This window comes from Mus caroli, unplaced genomic scaffold, assembly GCF_978045245.1.
Source record: "Mus caroli unplaced genomic scaffold, Mus_caroli_1 scaffold_11, whole genome shotgun sequence".
Taxonomy (NCBI): domain Eukaryota; kingdom Metazoa; phylum Chordata; class Mammalia; order Rodentia; family Muridae; genus Mus; species Mus caroli.
Genome location: NW_028227266.1, coordinates 36,684,240 through 36,706,768, shown reverse-complemented (window position 1 = coordinate 36,706,768; position 22,529 = coordinate 36,684,240). Strand labels below are relative to the sequence as shown.

Sequence of the window (22,529 nt, the reverse complement as noted above, 5' to 3'; positions counted from 1 at the left end):
GTTAAGAATTAGTCTTAGGGATAGAGTAAGGGCAAGATATGGACTAGCGTTATGATGAGGGTTAAGTTAGGGGTAGAGATAGTATTATGTAAAGGGTCAGGGGTAGGGTTAGGTTTGGTGTAGGGTAGAGATAGTAGTAGTTGTAAGGTTAGGAGTAGGTGTACTGTTAGGGGCCAGGTTCAGGATCAGGGTAAGGGTAAGGTGATGAGCAAGAGTAAAGGTAAGAATAAGTGTACTTTTAGTTATTTACGACTTAAATTATTATTATTATGTCATGTAATAATTTAGCACTAAATTTCATATGTAACAATTGCATCATGCATTGCAAAAATGAATTTAAAACACTCAAAATGTAAGTCAACAGCTTCAAAATGACTGTAAACCATCATGGTTTAACATAAAATATATAAACATGGAAGTGGTTTTCTCAATAATCTACTTAGATAAAGAGTAAGATGAATTGAGATGCTGTGGACATATATGCATATACATACTAAAATGAAAATGGGTCTAGATGAATAATTACCAATATACCTCTTTTGAAACTGGATATAAAACAGAGTAGAGGATTCAGCTTCTATTCAAATATAACCCTCTTTTACAGCATGGAATATTTCTCTTTCCCTTCCTTCCATCTGGTTAAAAAAAGATGGCTTGGAGATTGTGGGTAGGGGTAAGAATTTAGCTTTTAACTCACTAAGCTTTAATGTTATAATTCTGGTACCCAAAGCCACTTTGTGTTCCCCTATGTGGTAGGAAGATTTTATATACTGTGTATACTATGCAGATATAATAACAGTCTCATTAGGAATAATAGTTATAATAACCTCCTGCTTATTAAAACTTGTCCAAAATTCTCCTTTCTCCTCTGATTCTCAATTGTATGATGTAATCAAATGGGAAAGTTCTAGTTTCTTTTTGAAAGAAGAATTTACTAAAAGTGAAAATATTAGTACACTGGAATTTCTGAAATTTTAAAGATATCTGCAAATGGTATTACCTAAGGTAAATTATACTGAAGAAAAAAGTGCATAAAAAGTAGAAACAACTAATATATAGCATTTGGATTTTTTGATTTTATTGACAGCTACCCCATGTACTTATGTAATATAACAGAGTCACAAAAGTATTTTATTTGGAAATTTTTACCTGAGGAATAAATAAAAGTACTTTTCACTCATCATCTAGATAACAAAAACTGGCAGACTCTAACAGTCTTTCATATTAATTTCCACTGTTGTAGTTAGAAATATTCCTTTAGGTGTTTAAGAATTTCACATGTTATGTTTGGATATTTACAGCCTGCATCCACTTTTTCGAGGTACCTACCCTTCTCTATTAACATAACTTTGTGTCTTCATTTTAATTCTTCTCATATAAAGTCCAATTATTGAGGCCTACACATTTTTGCTTATGTGGCTTTCCACTGAAGATTGGTTGATTTTATCAGGAGTTATACACTTAAAGAGAACTGACCCAACCCCATCTCTCAGAAGCTATCAACAGTCAAGTGCTTCTAAGAGGTATAACTTCTGAAGGTATAACTCCATGATCACTTCTGTTTTCCATTTCAATTTTTCCACCTGCTTGGGCTTTCATACATCTTGCACTTGCTGTCACATCTTCCTGAGTTGATAACTCTGTAATTCACAATAACAAAAATAAATAGACTACACTGATATGTCCACCAGTGCAACAGTAGCATGATTATTTGTGGGAAAGCAACCACTTAATAATTACACTTAAGACCCACCTCACAAGATAAAATCCATATTTGCCACCAAAACCAAATCTAAAACCACTCTGTAGATAGGTAATGGACCCTATGAAACAACTTATATAATATTTTGTTATTGAAATATTTGATTAAGTATATCCTTCTACAATGCTATTGAAAACTCCTATGTATTAGTTCTTGTCTTCATTATTGTGCTAGTTTTTACTTAGGGTCAAATATTTTTTCCAGTGTCCAAACACACTACTTCCGAAGAATTAATTTGATATTTCTGTTAATGTTTTAATTCTATCTTTCTCTGGTCATGATAAACATTGAAAAGTGTGGGACTTGTTCACTCTGTCAAATACTTTTAAATAATATTTATGTGTACATAAGCACTACAAAGATACCAATTCCTTAGGGTATTTTCTGCTATATGACCGTCATTATGAAAAGGAAGAGGAGAAAGAGAATAACATTAGAAATGTAAAGAAAATATCCAGTAAAATAATAAATATGCACTGTATTAGCTAACAGCATTGTTGATAAATAATGGAAGTGAATATGAGTACTTTGTCTTTAAGTACTCACTATGTAACCACTGCCGAAGATTCTGTACCTCTCAAGAACTGTTTCCCAAGCCAGAATCCCCGTCCCAGTAGCACTAGGTGTCCACTACCTAAAATCCAAATTACACATTTGAATATTTAAAGAATTTGTGCATCTAAAGTATTAGAAAAATGGGAATGTCTAAAAAGAATCCTGGAGATCTCTTAGTAAAATAAGATTCTGGATAAATTATTCACTGTTTTTTAGGAAAGGCTTGCTTCCTCAACACAGACAGGCATGGTTTTGCACTAATACCCACTTTTTATCCAATTTAGATACATTACTTTGAAATCACAACATTTTTGAAAACTGTAATATAGTGATAGTGTTTTTTATGAAATTCATTCTTAATTTTTAAATATATGCTTAAAAATAATAGTAATAAATACTTTATCAAAGATAATACAGTTAAAGCTATTATATACAGGGCAAAGGAGTCCGATGGCAGATAATTTATATAGGTACTTTATGTACATACGTGAGAAAGAATAAAATATTCACCCTAATAACTTTACTATACTTTCACTCCTTCAGGATCAGAATGGAGGATATGATATCAGGAAACCACTGCACAGTGACTGAATTCTTCTTGGCTGGGCTCTCAGAGAAGCCAGAACTCCAGCTGCCACTCTTCCTGCTCTTCACAGGAATATATCTGATCACTGTGGTAGGGAACCTGGGCATGATCACACTGATTGGGATCAGTTCCCATCTGCACACACCCATGTACTATTTTCTCAGCAGTCTGTCCTTCATTGACTTCTGTCAGTCCACAGTTATTACCCCTAAAATGCTGGTGAGCTTTCTGACAGAGAAGAACCTCATCTCCTACCTTGGATGCATGGCTCAGCTCTACTTCTTCATCATTTTTGGGGCTGCAGAGTGCTACACATTAGCTGCAATGGCATATGACCGCTATGTTGCCATTTGTAACCCTTTGCTTTACACTGTAACCATGTCCAATCAGATTTACATTTCCTTGATTTCAGGAGTGTATATTTATGCTGTGTTCTGTGCATCAGTTCATACAGGAGTCCTGACAAGGATTCAGTTTTGCAAATTAGATGTGATCAATCACTATTTCTGCGATATTCTCCCCCTCTTGAAGCTTGCATGCTCTAATACCTATATCAATGAAATGTTGATTTTATTTTTTGGTACACTGAATATCTTTGCTCCAACACTGATCATTATTACTTCCTACCTCTTCATTATTGCCAGCATATTCCACATTCGCTCCAGTGAGGGCAGGTCCAAAACCTTCAGCACCTGCAGTTCCCACATCTCTGCTGTTGCCATCTTCTATGGTTCTGCTGCATTCATGTACTTACAACCATCACAAGTGAGTTCGATGGACCAAGGGAAAGTGTCTTCTGTGTTTTACACTATTGTTGTACCCATGTTGAACCCCTTGATCTACAGCCTAAGGAATAAGGATGTTTCAGTTGCACTGAAGAAAATACTTGAAAGAAAAAAAAATTCATGCGGTCAGAAGTCACATAAATAATAGTTCTTAGAGGAAAATTATCTAGAGTACATCAATTGATTTGATACTGTTTATTTTACCTTTCCTGTCATTATTATTACTCATTTGCTAGGATCTTTGATAACATTAACTGTTACAAATTTCACTTTAAACTTAAGTACCTAATATGTCATATGTTTCTAAGAATCAACAATATAAACAAAATAAGGAAAACATGAATCATTATGCCCATAGGTGATAGCCCATCATGGTATATAAGTTTTTCTTCACATTTGTAAATATTAATTTAAATTGTTAAATATCATTGTTAATTACAGCAAATGATATTATTTTATACATTTTCAATTGATTTTTGAGAATTTGATATGTAAGTGCTCTAATTACATCATTTTTCTCATCCCCCTTTAGCCACTCCCATTAACCCCCTGCTGTCTCTCAAATTAATGGACTGTTTTACTTTCATTCATATATACCCATAGAAAAACGGACTCTCTTCTCAGTAATTATGAATGTCCCTATTTCTCAATCTAGTAATGAGGTCCCTGAGATTTCCCCCAACTACACTGATATGTTGGGTGTTATTTTTTGTTTTTGTTTTTGCTTTTTAGACTCTTTTGAGAAGACTATATTTTTGAGATATTCAATTTCACTTTTCTGCCATGTATTGAAGACACATTATTCCATAGACTTCATTGTACTATAGTTATTGGAATATTCAGTATCCTTCTAAAATGTTCTCTCTCTTTTAAAGAAGAAGGTAGTGGATGGGTGGATGATTGTGGCCCTTCACCCCACAGTCAATTTTTCCATCTATTTAGACAAGTTATCGAGTTCTGTTATTGTGTCCATCTTATATAAAAAGAAATCTATTTATTTGTGAATGACTCAATAAGAACTATGTATGTAGTTAGAAATTATACTAGCTTGTGTAGGTGAAACTAACTGATTCTCCTCTAAGTTCCATAATCTCAGCAGAAACTCATAGTTGAATGTATTTATAGAACCAGGCAATAAATTTCCCCTATTGAGTCAGCCTTAATAACAATTTGATAGCTATTGTTTCCTGCCATGATGTAACTGACACTATTGTACTTTTAGCTATTACTTGGCTTGCTGGTTATTATTGTGTTTCATGGATGTTGCAACTGGACATAATAATTGTTTTATACCCTTGTCAACTTGGATTTCACTATTCTTTGTTATGAAATCTAGTTCCATGGGAGAAGACTTTTAGGTCAAATACAGTTTGACTTGTATAAGCACTGTATCAAAAACATCTGATATCTTTAGTTGCTTTAATTTTCAAGGAAGCAACTAAGGACAATAATAGTAGCATATAATATTTATGGACATGCGTGTTTGTGTTTATGTGTTCAAGTAAACATAGAATTATATGTTTTCTGATGGATTTTTCAAACATCATTATTGATATTTATCCCTCTGCCCACTTACCTACTCCTTCTTCTATATTGACATCCATCCCTGTTCCCAAATTGCCCCCACATATTTCTTTTTCTCTCTCCATAGCACCTGTACCTTGATATCACAATATATACAGTAGATTCCCACCACCACCATCCCATGTTATTTATCTGGTTTATGCAGTTAAGGAGATGATGTGTTGTTTGCTTTCCTGTCTCTGAGTGACCTTAATCAACATTTACTACTTCCAGTTATTTACATAAAAATTTCAAAACCTTATATATATTTTTTACATTTAAATAGAATTTCACTGTGTTTTCATTCTCAATTTATCATTTGTCCGTTATTTAGGTCATGTCCATTGCTTAGCTATTGTGAATAGCAGTGCGATGCACATGGGTGAAGAGTTAACTGTGGTTTAGAATTTCAAAATTGCAGGGACATATGGTAGATTGTTTACTTACTTATTTACTCTCCTTGTTAATTAATTAACTTACCACATGGATTTAAAAAGTAGCTACAATAGTTTAAAATCCCATCAATAATGAATGAGGGTTAGTTAGCATTTCCTCATATCTTCTTGAGTATGCTGTCCTTTGTATTCTTTATTATATTCAGACTAATGACAGAAATCAACAAGTTTCATTTTTCTTTTATGCTTGTTTTTGTTGTTTCTTTGTAATTGTATGTGTTTTTTGTTTTTCTTTGTTTGTTTTTCTAATTTGATAGTTTTGCCAAAATTGGATGTTCCTAATCACATTCTGGAGGAGATTGTTGTTATTTTTCCTCAGTTATACCTTTCAGTAAAAATGATTTTATTGAAATACATAAAATATATAAAAGTTACATTTAGTTGCCTGATATTATTGTTGTGTCTTTCACTTTCTGCCTCCTTCTGCTCTCACAGGCCTAGTCCTAGAAACTTCTAGCCTCTATAATAACTTCTCTAAGACTAGAATATTTTTAGGCTCTGAGACATACTGCTGAAAAAGATCACAATTTCTAGCTCTTTCTAAACTCTGGCTGGATTAGTTAACTCTGGTGTGTGGCTCAAAACTCCTTCCCAATCGGACTAATTCAGATTGGCTTTTCTTGCTTCTAACTGAATTACCCTATTTGGCTTCAAACTCACTCTAGAATATGCTTATAGTCTTCTGGATACTTATTCTCTGGCTAGCTCTGTCTTCACCTATGTCTAGCTTGTTCTCTCCTCAACCTGCCTCTGTAAAATTCTCATGGTAAAAATGCCTTTCTACCTGCCTGCCCCCAATCATCCTGCTGTTCTCTCCTAAGCTATCTCTCATTTCCACCTATTCTTGTGAGAGTTTGGCATATTCTATTCTGTAAAACCTTTGTCAAATTCTTCAGGTAATATGCCACTCAATTAGACATAACTTCATTACAGGAACTTGTGAATTACATGCTCCTGTAGTCACAATGATCACAGCAATAAACTTGAACATGGGCCTTATTTTCTTTTCTTTTTTTTTTTAATATTTATTATATGTAAGTACACTGTAGCTGTCTTCAGATACTCCAGAAGATGGCATCAGATTTCGTTACGGATGGTTGTGAGCCACCATGTTGTGGTTGCTGGGATTTGAACTCAGGACCTTTGGAAGAGCAGTTGGCACTCTTAACCGCTGAGCAAACTCACCAGCCCGGGGCCTTATTTTCTGTGTTAGTCAGAATTTATCCATCATGACCATAATATCCATGAGAAATAAATATAGGACAGTGAGGGTTTTTTGTTGTTGTTGTTTGCTTGGGTATTTTTATTCCTTTTGGATTACAGTGTCATAAATTTCAACATTTTAGTTGGCTTCATTTATAGCTAGACTCATCATCAAAATTTAACCCAAAATTGTTCCTGTCTAAAAAAAAATGCAGAAACATAAACAGAGCAGAGACTGAAGGAGAGGCTGTCCATTGACTGACCAACTTCATGGGGGTTGCAGGGAGATTGACTTTGCAAGTGGAATACCCAGAGGGAGAGTAGCAATTGGGACATAAACTGAGAAGCTCTACCAGCAGCTGACTGAGACAGATTCAGATACTTACAGCCAACCATTGGTCTGAGGTTGGGGACCACTATGGAAGAGTTAGGGGAACGATTGAAAGAAATGAACAACAGTCTCAACTAACCCAGGAACCCTCAGAGCTCCCAGAGACTGGACATCAACCAAAGAGCATACAAGAGCTTGTCCATGGCTCCCGGTATATGTAGCAGAGGATTGCTTTGTCTGGCCCCATGTGGCAAGGATGCTCCTAAACCTGTAGACACTTGATGCCCCAGGGAAAAAGGGATGCAGTGATGAGGTGGGGGTGGACTAGGAGGTTTGGTGGATAGGATAGCACCCTCTCAGAGGCAAAAGGGTTGGGTAAGGGGGTGAATAATTTTTAGGGAGGGGACCTGGAGTTGGGGCCACATTTGGAATTAAAAATAAATAAAATAATTAAAAAGAAATAGAGTCCTCATGCTCCATCCAGTGTTTGGCTGTGGGTGTCTGTATCTGTTGAGTTGGGTGCAGGACAGAACCTCTCAAAAGACAACCATGCTAGGCTCCTTTCTGCAAAGATATCAGAGTATCAGTAATAGTGTTGTGGGTTGGTGCTTACCCATGTGACAGGTCTCAAGTTGAGCAGGTTATTACTTGGTCATTCTTTCAGCCTCTGTTCTATCCCCCTGTTTCTGTGTTTCTTGTAGACAGGTAAATTTTAGGTCAAAAGTTTTGTGAGTATGTTGGTATCCCTATCATTCCACTGTGGTTTGATCCTGGCTACATTATGTGCCTACTTCAGGATGTATGTTCCCACTGCTGTGAGTCTCAGCTAATGTCAACCACAGCTGGGGGCTCCACAATAAATATGAGCCACCTACCTTTTGGCAACCATAAAGTACAAAGCAGGCAGGAAAATAAAAAAACAAGTGTTTATGATCTTATATATGCTACAGAAGTGGGTTAAGCTTTTCATCTACACAGTTATGCCACTTACCCTATCATCAGAAGTTGACTGTTAAAAGTTTACTACTGGGGTATATATTCCTTTGACTTTAGGAACAGTGGGAGTAATCTGGGAAGAAGTGTGGTAACTTGTCAAGGATTTATTGTGCATCACTGTATAGTAGATAAGGATAGTAAGGAAAATATTAGAATCATGGCATATGTGAGAAAGGAGATGCAAATTGATGCAGGGCACAAAAATTGTTCAACTGTTGTGTCCTACATTAAGGGCACGGACACTCCAGTAGAAAGGCAACAGCTTTGGGGAATACTGAAATATGTGTATTCTGGCAAATGATCAGAGACTCAAATTAATGGTGAAAATGAATGGTGTTGACATAGAATGTTTGATAGATACAGGTGCTAATGCTAATATACTTTGCCAAAAGTCTTGGAATTTAGAGTGGCTACTTCAGAAGGTTTACATACAGTTTATAGGAATTGGTAAAGTATCATGAATAAGACAATTGGCTGATGGATTAACTGTCAGACAAGAGGAAAAAAATGGGGAAGTTGAAAGCTTATGTGGCTGACATTCCCATAAATTTATGGGAAGTAATTTTTTACAATAATGGAGTATACAAATGTATATTCCTGAAATTCCAGGTAAAGAAAATAAGGAAATTATGTGTGATATGGTAGATATTCCTGTTAAATTTGTTGATGTGGGTGACTGAAAAATTATAAGCCATGCCTATGATCCAAAAAAACAGGCTTCACAGGGCTTGAATTTCCAAATTTATAAAAGGAGCCACTTATGACATAGCAACAGCCTTGCTCCTAAAATTGTTATCAAAACTACCTATATGGCAAAAGCAGTGGCCCTTCACAAAGGAAAAATTGCAGGTACTTTAGCAACTGGTAAAAGAACATCAGGAAACTCAACATGTAGAAGCCCCAGGAAGTCCCCTGTGTTTGTTGTAAAAATGAAATCAGGAAAATAGAGGGTGATAACAGATTTAAGAGCAGATAACAAGGAAATTCAACCAATAGGTACTTTACAGCCTGGACTTCCTTTACTGTCTTTGTTATGGAGATCATGGCTTATAATAATAATTAACTTAAAAGATTGTTCTTTCACAGTACCCTTTCGTGAGCAGGATAGGGAAAGGTTTGCTATTCAGTACCTACTTTGAGTAGTAGTCATCCACTAAAGATACCACTGGAAGGTACTTCCATAGATAATGTTAAAGAGCCCAAATTGTAAACAATGTTTTCTGCAACAACCACTACAAATTATTCACAGGCAATTCTCTCAGTCTAGTGTTTATCATTATATGTCTGAGATTCTGTTGGCTGATTCTAACAAAGATGTTTTAGAGATTATGTTTAAGGTAACATAAAAAAAAAAATCTGCCATGTGGGGTTTACAGAGGGCTCCAAAAAAAAAAAGTACAAAGAGGCAATTCACTTAGTTGTTTGGGTTACAAAATCAACAAAATATAAGACTACAAAAGGTATAGATTCATACGAATTAATAACACTTAAGAATTTTCAAAAATGAATGGGATATATTAATTGTCTAAGGCCTACAATTACATTAAGTATATATGAGTTGCAAAATTTGTTTCAAACATTGCAAGGGATTTGAATTCAAACAGTCCAAGATATCTAATAACTGAAGCAGAAAAAAAAATTAATTCTTGTAGAAGAAAGGCTGAAAGGTACATTTGTGGATCAAATTGATGCTAAACATCCTCATATTTTGATAATTTTCCCGTCAATTCATTCTCTTACTAGGTTTATTATGTAAAGAGAAGATATGGATTTTCTTAGCTCATAAGCAGAATAAAACATTGAAGACATATATAGAAAAGATTCAGCTGAAATTGTAGTACCTCTTATAAATGCTGAGATTATACCATTATGGGGGAATCAATGAAGATTGGAAAACAGCTTGCAGTAATTACATGGGCAATACTAAAAACAAATATCTGAAAAGCAAACATATACAGTTTATAAAATCAAGTCTTTGGATTTTTCTATATATCATAAAGAGAATGGCTCAGATCAATAGTCAGAATTATATGCAATCCTTTTGATATTATTAATTATCCTGAAATTCTTAGCATAATCACTGATTATTTATATGTAGAAAGAGTTGTTTTGCATATAAACACTGCAGAATTTGTACCTGATAATTCAGAATTAGCCTTATTACTTACACAATTACAGCAGGACACCAGAAGAGAGAAGTAGAAACTGTCCATTATATATTAGTCATATTTGGTCTTATACAAGTTTTCAAGGTCTATTATTTCAATGATATGACAAAATTGGCCAGTTATTAATAGGAAATGTATTAGAAACATCAAATTTTCATGAAAAATTGTATTAATGGGAGTATAACACTCACATACATATAGTACAAAAATTAATGTGTTTTAATAAAAATAAATACATAAAGAAAATGTAAAACAAGAGTATTATATATATTACAAACAGGATTTGCAGAAAACTTAAGATAGCTACTGTACATTAAATAAACTATTATTTGCTGACTTTCAAATATTTCACTAAAAGCTACATCCAATTTTGTAAATGGCTTTCTGAAATTTTCCACATTTTTCCTATCTCACTTAAGTTACTATTCACTTGAAGTAAGCATACTAGTGCAATAATTTTTGAATCCATGCCTGTTTTCATAATTTTTCTATGAAATTATCATCAAAATTATTTTGAATTTCTATATAATGTTAAAGTTTTATGTTGTGTTCAATGGTATACAATTTTAATTATATTTTATATGATCTTCATTCATTTGAGCATTTATTATCTTTAGCGCTTAAAGGAGAAAAATAAGGAATTAATTATTTCATGCATTTTAAATTGGTTAGAATAGAAGACGTGTTAGTCTTACAAACCTCTTCAATAGTTTAAGAATTTAGATTGTTCTGGTTTGCCCTATTAGTCCTGGAACAACTCAACTCCTCCTATTGTCACAATGGTGCCCCTATCTCTTTCATGTAGACCTTTCTTTTGTTTTCCTGGTTTCTTTTTTTTTTTTGAATTATTTTTTTTTATTAGGTATTTTCCTCATTTACATTTCCAATGCTATCCAAAAAGTCCCCAATACACTCCCCCCCCACACCCATACCCAACCACTCCCACATTTTGGCCCTAGCATTCCCCTGTACTGGGGCATATAAAGTTTGCAAGTCCTATGGGACTCTCTTTCCAGTGATGACCTACTAGGCCATCTTTTGATACATATGTAGCTAGAGTCAAGAGCTCTGGGGCACTGGTTAGTTCATAATGTTGTTCCACCTATAGGGTTGCAGTTCCCTTTAGATCCCTGGGTACTTTCTCTAGATCCTCCATTGGGGGCCCTGTGATCCATTCAATAGCTGACTGTGAGCATCCACTTCTGTGTTTGCCAGGCCCCAGCATTGTCTCGCAAGAGACAGCTATATCTGGGTCCTTCAGCAAAATCTTGCTAGTGTATGCAATGGTGTCAGCGTTTGGAAGCTGATTATGGGATGGATCCCTGGATATGGCAGTCTTTAGATGGTCCATCCTTTCGTCACAGCTCCAAACTTTGTCTCTGTAACTCTTTCCATGGGTGTTTTATTCCCAATTCTAAGAAGGGTCAAAGTGTCCACACTTTGGTCTTCGTTCTTCTTGAGTTTCATGTGTTTAACAAATTGTATCTTATATCTTGGGTATCCTAAGTTTTGGGGCTAATATCCACTTATCAGTGAGTACATATTGTGTGAGTTCCTTTGTGATTGTGTTACCTCACTCAGGATGATGCCCTCCAGGTCCATCCATTTGCCTAGGAATTTCATAAATTCATTCCTTTTAATATCTGAGTAGTACTCCATTGTGTAAATGTACCACATTTTCTGTATCCATTCCTCTGTTGAGGGGCATCTGGGTTCTTTCCAGCTTCTGGCTATTATGAATAAGGCTGCTATGAACATAGTGGAGTATGTGTCCTTCTTACTGGTTGGAACATCTTCTGGATATATGCCCAGGAGAGGTATTGCTGGATCCTCTGGTAGTATTATGTCCAATTTTCTGACGAACCGCCAAACTGATTTCCAGAGTGGTTGTACAAGCTTGCAATCCCACCAAAAATGAAGGAGTGTTCCTCTTTCTCCACATCCTCGACAACATCTGCTGTCACCTGAATTTTTGATCTTAGCCATTCTGACTGGTGTGAGGTGGAATCTCAGGGTTGTTTTGATTTGTATTTCCCTGATGATTAAGGATGTTGAACATTTTTTCAGGTGCTTCCCTGCCATTCGGTATTCCTAAGGTAAGAATTCTTTGTTCAGTTCAGAGCCCCATTTTTTAATAGGGTTATTTGATTTTCTGGAGTCCACCTTCTTGAGTTCTTTATATATATTGAATATTAGTCCCCTATCTGATTTAGGATAGGTAAAGATCTTTTACCAATCTTATTGCCCGCGCTTTTGTGTCCCCCTGGTAAGAACACACTCAGGGCAACCGGAATCTTCTGCAGCACAAACTTTATTGGTTACCCCATCAGGAGCCAGTGGAGAAGAGAGCCAGAGAGAGAGAGAGATGGCGGAGCCCCCTCCCTTTTATGGAGGACTGTCCTCCGCCTCGGACGTGTCACTCCCTGATTGGCTGCAGCCCATCAGCCAGAGTTGTCGTCACGGGAAAGGCAGAGCACATGGCGTGGAAAGCTACCCCGGCACATGCGCAGCTTGCTTGTTTACTACTTAGAACACGGGTGTCAGTGCCATCAGCGCCATCTTGTAATGGCGAATGTGAAGGCGGCTCCTTACATCTCCCCCTTTTCTTTTATATAAGAGCAATAGGCCACCCATATTAATGAGAGTGGAGATAGAGGTCAAATCCCCAGTGTGTAAAATAGGGGCTTTACACAAAACCTCCTCCCAGGCTCATCACCCAAAGGGGTCTTGGTCCGCTCCCGTGTCGTTTTTCCTGGGGGAAGGACACTTGGACACTCAACCTTCTTGAAAGATGACATGTCTCCCTAGAATAGGCTCATATATGCCAGAGCCCTTTTACTGCAGTGCTTAGCCATGCAACTCTCTCGGGCTGCTGAAGCACACTCACTCTATCCCGTGCAATGAGACTAGCCTCGTGGGGTGCAAGAGCTGAGTGGCCAGCGACCTATTGCTTAAGCATAGATAACCATATATCAGGGGAAGCACCATGTTCTAGTGCTGCAAGCGCCTGGGAAATAATCACCATGTCTCCTCTAGTTTGGGCCTTAAGCTTACAGACCAATCAGAAAAGCAACACTAATCCACAGCAAAGAACATCTCCAAATAATTCCACCACCACCCATTCTTTAAAGAAGGAAAATGTTGAAAAGATAGTCCTTAGGTCAGGGACAGGTCCAAGTGCGTGGGGCAAGTCTCAATTTTTGAAGGGTCTGTTCAAATTTAGCCGTCCAATTCTGTATCTCCCAATGCTGCTCTCCCTTTGTTGTTATCGCACTGGACATCACCAAGACGAGGGACATCAGTATTCCCTTGGTCAGTCTGGATTTTTCGGGTGAGTCTTTCTGGTATCCAAAATGGGTTGTCTTCATTCTGTGGAAAAACACAAACAGCTCCCCTGGATCTTATCAAAATAGGATCCGGGCCTTTCCATTTGTTATTTAAAACATCTTTCCATTTAACCATCTCTTTGGGCCTATCTGGCTCTGAACAATGTCGTTCAGCCGCGGTATGGCCATGAGAATCAAGATTTTAAAAATTGAGTGTAAAGAGTGCTGTAGACACAGACACTCTTGGTACTTGGGGTAGAGCCTCCTCGACTCCCCCTTTCTGTTTTATTAGATAGGATTTGAGGGTGCGGTGCGCCCGCTCAATAATACCCTGTCCTTGGGGGTTGTATGGAAGTCCAGTCAGGTGGGTCACGTCCATCTGACGGCAGAACTGTTGGAATTTTTGAGATGTATAAGCTGGTCCATTATCAGTCTTAAGTAGTTTGGGTTTCCCCCAAGCACTCCATGCCTCAAGGCAATGTTGAATCACATGTGAGGCCTTTTCTCCAGTTAAAGGAGAGGCAAACATGATGCCAGAGCATGTGTCAATGGACACATGGAGATATTGAAGTTTTCCAAAGGAAGAAACATGTGTAACATCCATTTGCCAGACCTGTAGAGGTCGAATACCGCGTGGGTTAATTCCCACATGAGGAACTGGCAAGAACTCACAGCAGCTTTGACATTGAGTAACAATGTCACGGGCTTCTTTTCTCGTCAAGGAGAAATGGCGGCGTAATGTTTCAGCCGTCACATGAAAATTGTTATGAAAATTTCTTGCAGCCTCTACCGGGGATGTTAGGGCAGCAGCCACCACTTTAGTGGCTTTATCTGCCAAATCATTCCCCAGAGCCATGGGGCCAGGTAGGCCTGAATGGGCTCTAACATGAGTAATATAAACAGGAAATCTTCTAGATAACAAAACTAATTGTATCTGCTGAAAAATATTGGCAACTTTACTGGAAGGCTTAATCACTCCAGCCATTTCTAAAAAATTAAGGGGTTCTAAAAAGGTTTTTAAAACTTCTAAAACCACTAAACATTCTACCACTTGAGGTGAATTTTCATTATATTGTTTGGATACTACTTCACCATTAGCCACATAGACACCTATGCCAGTTTTTGATCCATCAGTATATACCACAATCCCATTTTTAAGTGGGTTTCTTACTGTTATTTGTGGAAACACAACAGATTGATTTTGGGCAAACTGTAAAATTGGATGTTTTGGATAATGGTTATCTATTTGTCCTGAAAAGGAGGTAACTAAAACTGCCCAATCATTAGATGTGGCTGCCAAGGTTTGAACCTGTCAAAAGTCCAATCTCTCTGCTCTGGAGTCAAAGCAGCAGCGTTTGCTCGGGCCTGCATTTGTGCAGCCTCTTGCCATAGAGCTCTCCATTCCATATATTTGCCCGAATTGGGGAGAGCGGCTTTTGCAATCATTTGCCAGTCGGCAGGAGTTAGTGCCATGCCGGCAAGTCTGTCTAACTGCACCAAAGTAAAATTAGCATTGGCTCCATATTTACGGACCAATTCAGCAAGCTCTTTCATCTGTATATACTCTACTGGAGCGTGGACACACCCACCCTCAGCTCCTTCAAAGACCGGAAATGCCTGTTGCATCTTCCTTTGTTCCTCTCTTGGAATGAACGAGTCTGCGCACTGCCTCTCTGCGCAGGGCTGATGCACTACGCAGGGCGGGGGCTCCGCATAGGGCGGAGGTGCACTATGACCCTGAAGCCGACTGCCCTGAGGCCAAGCAGCAAGCTGGCCTTTGCCAGCCGCTTTTGGCTTTTTTCTTGACTTAAAAGCTCGAATTTCTCTCTCATAACGAGCTGTTCCCTCCTCCAAGTCTGTTTCCTCAGAAGGGCTAATTTCTTTATCTGATTCACAGCTACTAAGAACTGGCTCTTTAAACTCATCTCTTTTCTCCTCTTTCCTTCCAATCTCTCCCCAGGTATTCTTCCCTGACATTAACTTTTCCTTGGGTTCAAGACCCGTGGAAAGGCCTGTATACTTATTTGGCGCACCATGTTTCCTCTTTTTTTCTGCTCTCTCTCCCCGCTTTACTTCTGATAGACTGTCTTGAATTTCGTTCAGAATTCTCCACCCCATCTTAACTGCTTGTTGACATATGAAAAGAAACAAAAAGGCTTTTAACACTAGAGAAAGTTCAAGACCAGACATACCTTGTAAAGCTGTAACGCGCCGTCCGTTCCCCAGCTGAAGAGTTCTGAATCTACGTCGGATCCTTCTCAACAGTCTGTTTCCGGGAACACTTCATTAACCACAGTTCCCCAGCTGATGAGTTCTGAACCTACACCGGGTCCTTCTCAACAGTCTGTTTCCAGGAACACTTCATTAACTGCTCCTTCTCCGTGATGCAGTAGCTCGCGGGTTCCTGCACCATTTATTGCCCACCGCTTTTTTGTCCCCCTGGTAAGAACTCGCTCAGGGCAACCGGAATCTTCTGCAGCACAAACTTTATTGGTTACCTCATCAGGAGCCAGTGGAGAAGAGAGCCAGAGAGAGAGAGAGATGGCGGAGCCCCCTCCCTTTTATGGAGGACTGTCCTCCGCCTCGGACGTGTCACTCCCTGATTGGCTGCAGCCCATCAGCCAGAGTTGTCGTCACGGGAAAGGCAGAGCACATGGCGTGGAAAGCTACCCCGGCACATGCGCAGCTTGCTTGTTTACTACTTAGAACACGGGTGTCAGTGCCATCAGCGCCATCTTGTAATGGCAAATGTGAAGGCGGCTCCTTACACAATCTGTTGGTGGTCTTTTTGTCTTATTGACGGTGTCTTTTCCCTTGCAGAAGCTTTGCAACTTTATGAGGTCCCATTTATCGATTCTCGATCTTACAGCACAAGCCTTTGCTGTTCTATTCAGGAATTTTTCTCCTGTACCCATATCTTCAAGGCTTTTCCCTACTTTATCCTCTATAAGTTTCAGTGTCTCTGGTTTTATGTGGAGTTCCTTAATCTACTTAGATTTGACCTTCGTACAATGAGATAGGAATGGATCAATTCGCATTCTTCTACATGATAACCTCCAGTTCTGCCAGCACCATTTGTTGAAATTGCTGTCTTTTTTCCACTGGATGGTTTTAGCTCCCTTGTTGAAGATGAAGTGACCATAGATGTGTGGGTTCATCTCAATGGTCTTCAATTCTGTTCCATTGGTCTACTTGTCTGTCGTTATACCAGTACCTTGCAGTTTTTTCACAATTGCTCTGTAGTACAGCTTTAGGTCAGGCATGGTGATTCCACCAGAGGATCTTTTATGCTTGAGAAGAGTTTTTGCTATCCTAGGTTTTTTGTTGTTTCAGATGAATTTGCAGATTGCCCTTTCTAATTCCTTGAAGAATTGAGTTGGAATTTTGATGGGGATTGCATTGAATCTGTAGATTGCTTTTGGTAAGATAGCCATTTTTAAAATGTTGATCCTGCCAATCCATGAGCATGGGAGGTCTTTCCATCTTCTGAGATCTTCTTTAATTTCTTTCTTCAGAGACTTGAAGTTCTTGTCATACAGATCTTTCACTTCCTTAGTTAGAGTCACGCCAAGGTATTTTATATTGTTTGTGACTATTGAGAAGGGTGTTGTTTCCCTAATTTCCTTCTCAGCCTTTTTTTCCTTTGTGTACAGAAAGGCCATTGACTTGCTTGAGTTAATTTTATATCCAGCTACTTCACCGAAGCTGTTTATCAGGCTTAGGAGTTCTCTGGTGGAATTTTTAGGGACACTAATTTATACTATCATATCATCTGCAAAGAGTGATATTTTGACTCTTCTTTTCCAATTTGTATACCCTTGATCTCCTTTTGTTGTCTAATTGCTCTGGTTAGGACTTCAAGTACAATGTTGAATAGAAAGGGTGAGATTAGATAGCCTTGTCTAGTGATTTTAGTTGGATTTCTTCCAGCTTCTCACCATTTACATTGATGTTGGCTACTGGTTTGCAGTAGATTGCTTTTATCATGTTTAGGTATAGGCCTTGAATTCCTGATCTTTCCAAGACTTTTATCATGAAGGGGTTTTGGATTTTGTCAAAGGCTTTCTCATCATCTAATGAGATGATCATGTGGTTTTTGTCTTTGAGTTTGTTTATATCCTGGATTACATTGATGCATTTCCATATATTGAACCATCCCTGCATCCCTGGAATGAAACCTACTTGGTCAGGTTGAATGATTGTTTTGATGTGTTCATGGATTAGGTTAGCGAGAACTTTATGGAACTTTATGGAGGATTTTTGCATCGATATTCATAAGGGAAATTGGTCTGAAGTACTCTATCTTTGTTGGGTCTTTTTGTGGTTTAGGTATCAGAGTATTGTGGCTTCACAGAATGGGTTGGGTAGACTACCTTCTGTTTCTATTTTGTAAAATAATTTGTGAAGAACTTGGATTAGATCTTCTTTGAAGGTCTGATAAAACTCTGTACTAAACCCATCTGGTCCTGGGCTTTTTTTGGTTGGGAGACTATTAATGACTGCTTCTATTTCTTTAAGGGAAATGGGACTGTTCAGATCATTAACCTGATCTTGATTTAACTTTGGTACCTGGTATCTGTCTAGAAACTTGTCCATTTCATCCAGGTTTTCCAGTTTGGTTGAGTATAGACTTTTGTAGAAGGATCTGATGGTGTTTTGGATTTCTTCAAGATCTGTTGTTATGTCTCCCTTTTCATTTCTGATTTTGTTAATTAAAATACTTTCCTTATGCCCTCTAGTGAGTCTGGTTAAGGGTTTATCTATCTTGTTGATTTTCTCAAAGAACCAGCTCCTTGATTGGCTGATTCTTTGAATAGTTCTTCTTCTTTCCACTTGGTTGATTTCACCCCTGAATTTGATTATTTCCTGCCTTCTATTCCTTTTGGGTGAATTTGCTTCCTTTTGTTCTAGAGCTTTTAGGCGTGTTGTCAAGCAGCTAATGTGTGCTCTCTCTAGTTTCTTTTTGGAAGCACTCAGAGCTATGACTTTTCCTCTTAGAAATGCTTTCATTGTGTCTCATAAGTTTGGGTATGTTGTGGCTTCATTTTCATTAAACTCCAAAAAGTCCTTAATTTCTTCTTTATTCCTTCCTTGACCAAGGTATCATTGAGAAGGGTGTTGTTTAGTTTCCACGTGTGTGTTGGCTTTCTATTATTTATTTTGTTATTGAAGATCAGCCTTAGTCCATGGTGATCTGATTGGATGCATGGGACAATTTCAATATTTTTGTATATGTTGAGGCTTGTTTTGTGACCAATTATGTGGTCAATTTTGGAGAAGGTACCATGACGTGCTGAGAAGAAGGTATATCCTTTTGTTTTAGGATAAAATGTTCTGTAGATATTTGTCATATCCGTTTGTTTTATAACCCCTGTTAGTTTCACTGTGTCTCTGTTTAGTTTCTGCTTCCATGATCTGTCCATTGGTGAAAGTGGTGTGTTGAAGTCTCCCACTATTATTGTATGAGGTGCAATGTGTGCTTTGAGCTTTACTAAAGTGTCTTTAATGAATGTGGCTGCCCTTGTATTTGGAGCATAGATATTCAGAATTGATAGCTCCTCTTGGAGGATTTTAACTTTGATGAATATGAAGTGCCCTTCCTTATCTTTTTTGATGACTTTGGGTTGGAAATCGATTTTATTTGATATTAGAATGGCTACTCCAGCTTGTTTCTTCAGACCATTTGCTTGGAAAATTGTTTTCCAGCCTTTCATTCTGAGGTAGTGTCTATCTTTTTCTCTGAGATGAGTTTCCTGTAAGCAGCAAAATGTTGGGTACTGTTTGTGTAGCCAGTCTGTTAGTCTATGTCTTTTTATTGGGGAATTGAGTCCATTGATATTAAGAGATATTAGGGAGATGTAATTGTTGCTTCCTTTTATTTTTATTGTTAGAGTTGGCATTCTGTTCTTGTGGCAGTCTTCTTTTAGGTTTGTTGAGGGATTACCTTCTTGCTTTTTCTAGGACATGGTTTCCATCCTTGTATTGTTTTTTTTCTGTTATTATCCTTTGAAGGACTGGATTCATGGAAAGATAATGTGTGAATTTGGTTTTGTCGTGTCATACTTTGGTTTCTCCATCTATGGTAATTGAGAGTTTGCCTGGGTATAGTAGCCTGGGCTGGAATTTTTGTTTTCTTAGTTTCTGTATAACATCTGTCCAGGCCCTTCTGGCTTTCATAGTCTCTGGTGAAAAATCTGGTGTAAATTTGATAGGCTTGCCTTTATATGTTACTTTATCTTATTCCCTTATTGCTTTTAGTATTCTATCTTTATTTAGTGCATTTGTTGTTCTGATTATTATGTTTCAGGAGGAATTTCTTTTCTGGTCCAGTCTATTTGGATTTCTGTAGGCTTCTAGTAAGTTCATGGTCATCTCTTTCTTTAGGTTTGGGAAGTTTTCTTCTATAATTTTGTTGAAGATATTTGCCAGTCCTTTGAGTTGGAAATCTTCATTTTAATCTACTCCTATTATCAGTAGGTTTGGTCTTCTCATTGTGTCCTGGATTTCCTGGATGTTTTGAGTTAGGATCTTTTTGCATTTTACATTGTCCTTGATTGTTGTGCCAATGTTCTCTATGGAGTCTTCTGCACCTGAGATTCTCTCTTCCATCTCTTGTATTCTGTTGCTGATGCTTGAATCTATGGTTCCAGATTTCTTTCCTAGGGTTTCTATCTCCAGTGTTGCCTCAATTTGGGTTTTCTTTATTGTGTCTACTTCCCTTTTTAGGTCTTGGATGGTTTTATTCAATTCCATCACCTGTTTGGTCTGGTTTTCCTGCAAATCTTTAAGGGATTTTTGTATTTCCTCTTTAATGTCTTCTACCTCTTTAGCAGTGTTCTCATGCAATTCTTTAAGGGATTTTCGTGCTTCCTCTTTAATGTCTTCTACCTGTTTAGCACTGGTCTCCTGTATTTCTTTAAGTGTGTTATTAAAGTCCTTCTTGATGTATTCTACCATCATCATGAGATATGCTTTTAGATCAGGGTCTAGCTTTTTTGGTGTGTTGAGGTGCCCAGGAATGGGCGAAGTGGGAGTGCTGGGTTCTGATGATGGTGAGTGGTCTTGGTTTCTGTTAGTAAGATTATTACGTTTACCTTTCTGCATCTGGTAATCTCTGGAGTTAGTTGTTATAGTTGTCTCTGTTTAGAGATTGGAGGAGAAGCTGTGTTCCATTCACCAGAAGTCCTAAGGTCCCGTGGCAGGTGTTGTGTGTAGCTGGCGGGTTTCAGCCAACTCTGTGCCCTAGCTACCCCGGTGCTGGTTGGACCAGAAGGGGTGGGGCCCCTACTCAGGCCGGTTTTCTGCTTCCCTAACTAATGCAGTCTCAGGTTCCATTGGATTGGAGCAGAGGCTGATTCCACTTACCAGAAATATTAAGATCCCATGGCGGGTGTTCTGGGTAGCTTGCGGGTGTCAGCCGATTCTGTGCCCTAGCTACTCTGGTGCTGGTCCGTTTTCCTGGTTTCTTAAAGGAGGAAGAGAGCAAGGCAGTTTATGTTCTTGGGGAAACTGTTAATAATATTCCTGTGAATAGATTTGTTATTTAAATAATGTTAAACTTAAAATAAATATCATATAACTCATCAGAAAAGTCATTGTTTCTCTAAAACCTAGTTACCTCACTGTGGCCTTTGTGTATTGTATCATCCAAAGGCTCCTAAGAAATGTAGAGAAACTCACACCCACCAAGACATGCTGGATCATTTTTACACAGCTCTTCAGTGATCCACATGCAAAATCTTTTGTAGGAGTAGACAGTTTAGAAGTTACCAGAAATCATCTGTAGATTGTCTCGGGAATTGGAGAATTAGCACTGATAATTGTTTTCTTTTCTCATTAGAACATTTGTAGAATAATGAGTATCCATAGGGAATATTTATTTCAGAGCAAACAGTACCTGGAGAAGATAAACTCAAGACAGAGCTTCATAACTGCTCAGTTGACTGTGGGTGTGAACTTGAAACTACAGAGGCACAGACTAAGTGAGTTCCGGGAGAAGGTGACTTGAGATGCAGACCAGGCTCAAAGGTACTGTTGATATTGAGGACTAGGTCTTTCTTTTATACGCTAAGTGAAGAATGCTTGGTGCCTGTTTCTCCCCATTCCAGTATTAATGCCATTGGCAAGCAGCAAATAAAATTTGATGTTGAATATTTCAGGAGTCATAAAGTAGAGTGTATTGTTCACATAGTCACACATTTTATTTAGGATTATAAGGACTGTAGCAGTCATTGAAAGAAGTCAAGTAAAAGAGTACAAATATTTCCATTCATTCACGCAAATATTCCCTTATTGTGCAAAGTACCATAAAGCTTGTAATGTGTCAGACATGAATTACTGAGGGGACTGGCAAATAAGTCTAAAAAATTCATCTGGCTAGTAGTATAGTTTACTTCCCAAGGAAGCATGAGGTTCAGAATTTACAACTTCCTAAGAACATTGTAGAAAGTATAAATCCTTTACAAAATTTTGGAGAATCACACCATGTCAGCAATACTTTTAAATGAGATATTGAAGGAATTATATATTTAATAGATAACAAAGAAAAAGTGCATAGTGATTCTCTTTTGAATATAATGAAGAACGTTCTAAAATGTAGAGAATGAACAACTATAATATACTCTAGGTACTGTAAGCAGAGGATTATATCCATCACAGAAGAAGGGGATTATATGCATGAAGAATTTAACAGAATCAAATGAGTGGACTGTTGATGAAATTTTTCTTCCTTTCCTTTAACCATTTAGTTCCCAGATAACACACACACACACACACACACACAAACACACACACACAAAC

At 37.8% G+C, this 22,529-nt stretch overlaps 1 pseudogene; it reads left to right on the top strand.

Annotated features, from left to right (window-relative positions):
• The first annotated feature begins 2,867 nt into the window (after positions 1-2,867).
• Positions 2,868-3,829, top strand: LOC110289058 (olfactory receptor 8G18-like; annotated as a pseudogene).
• The last annotated feature ends 18,700 nt before the right edge of the window (positions 3,830-22,529 follow it).